The sequence below is a fragment of the Capsicum annuum genome, chromosome 10 (genome assembly GCF_002878395.1).
Source record: "Capsicum annuum cultivar UCD-10X-F1 chromosome 10, UCD10Xv1.1, whole genome shotgun sequence".
Lineage (NCBI taxonomy): Eukaryota > Viridiplantae > Streptophyta > Magnoliopsida > Solanales > Solanaceae > Capsicum > Capsicum annuum.
Genome location: NC_061120.1, coordinates 22,106,551 through 22,108,406, shown reverse-complemented (window position 1 = coordinate 22,108,406; position 1,856 = coordinate 22,106,551). Strand labels below are relative to the sequence as shown.

The window sequence follows — 1,856 nt, the reverse complement described above, 5'->3', positions numbered from 1 at the left end:
AGGTTTTGAATAGTTAAAGGTCCTATTTGTGCACTATCAAAGTTTAAGGTCAAACTTATAATTTGGTGTCAAGTTTAGGGTCATATTTATGTATTATGCCTGGAATAAAAGGTATTTAAATGTGTGTTAAGTTATAGTGATGGAGTAAATTTGACAGACAAATTTAAAAGATTGTATGTATTTTCTCTAATTTTAACATAAAAAGTACAGGTAATAAGAGCCAAATATTCAATACTAATTCTAGTGTGGGATAGACAAATTCGATAATAAGACACTAATTCAATGATTGCCCCTATTAGTATTAAATAAAAATCTAATCAATGATCTTTTTAAATACACAATTTAAGAATATATGTACTTCATTAAACAAAAATAAATAAAACAACAATGCCAGTAGTGTGCATAAAGACAATAAGGAGCTCAGAATGAATGAATTAGATGAAGAGCAAAGATTTTACAAATTGTATATGAGGGAACTTAGATGTATATCTATGGTAGCCCAAGTGCAGAAAATGCAAATATGAGAATATATATATATATATATATATGAGGGAGAGAGAACAAGGTTTGCAGAAAATAGGCTACCCTAGCTGCCAAAATTGGTGGAAACGTGAATAAAATTAGGTATCAACACAAGAATGAATTGCAGAAATGTGTGATATTGCATATGCAACACATACAAAGTGAAGTGAATGGAGAAACCACAACGACAAACAAATTTACACACGAGATAATATTAATTATCAACCAAAATAAAAATACACCTAATAGAGATTGATGGCTTATTCATTCTTCTTCAGACCGTTCGATCATGTACGTTGTGCTTTCTCTCTTTATCAGTTTTAACGCAATGCGGCCATAATAGATCCCTTTGATGATATCACTGTCAATTTTGTTTAATTCATCTCATAAAAATCTAGAACAAAATTTTGAGAAAATTAACAAATCTAAAGAAAAATGAAAGCCTACTCTGAGATCTATCACAACATCAAATTTATATTTGATGGCTCACCTTTTGCTCTCCGATGGCCCCAAAACTCTTTTCCTTGTGCTTGATTTTGATGCTAACATTTTTTGCATGAAGTTGAACTCTGCGAATTTGCATGTGTGTGTTATACAAATATGCATATTGTTAAATTGATTCAACAAATACGCGTATTAATATATCTATTTGGCCCGATACTGAGTGGATGGATAATTAATGAGTTAATGAAGGAATGATAAACAAGAGGGGGTGAATTGAAATTTGTATACCTTAAGTTTACTAGTGTGATCAGTTAACCAACTCTCCTGCACAACAGTGTTGATATCAAAGAAGCATTGGTAGCGAGAAATAAAAATACAGAAGTACAGTAAAAGACGTAGTAAAATTTATCATGGTACGAAACACATTTGTGGTGCCTACTTCTGGTGTTTGTGTGTTACAAGAGGTTCCCTTTAGAGAAACTTGAATGATTACAGAATGTTTCTTTGAGAGCTTTATAAATTAGCTTCTCTGAGATGGTTAGCAACCTCTACTTGTATAGCACCTAGTTTCTCCTCTCTTTTGTATTCACTATAACGTATTATAATGAATTGTATAAGTTTAACGAAGTAACTAGAATATTGATCGTGTGAAGATGTACAAGAATAAATTTAGAATGCTTATGATCTAGCAATTTATACAAGGGATAAGATATTAAGGCTTTGTTGTTTCCCAATCTTCAGAATCTCAACCTATCTTAGCTTTCCACGTGGAACCAGATTTGAATTGATTTTGGGGGAATTAGAATTTCCATTCTTCTACTTATGTTGCTCTATGATATGGGGTAATCAAAAGTATTTGCGAGGTCATCTAAATTTAATATTTGAATACG

The 1,856-nt window shown here is 31.5% G+C and overlaps 1 long non-coding RNA gene across 1 annotated transcript; it reads right to left on the bottom strand.

Moving 5' to 3' along the window:
* Positions 1–560: 560 nt before the first annotated feature.
* Positions 561–1,631, bottom strand: LOC107844908. Its single transcript, XR_001666621.2, has 3 exons — positions 1,255–1,631; positions 1,013–1,091; positions 561–883 (listed from the first exon to the last, which is right to left on the bottom strand). It is a non-coding gene; the product is annotated as an uncharacterized LOC107844908 (long non-coding RNA).
* Positions 1,632–1,856: the final 225 nt, after the last annotated feature.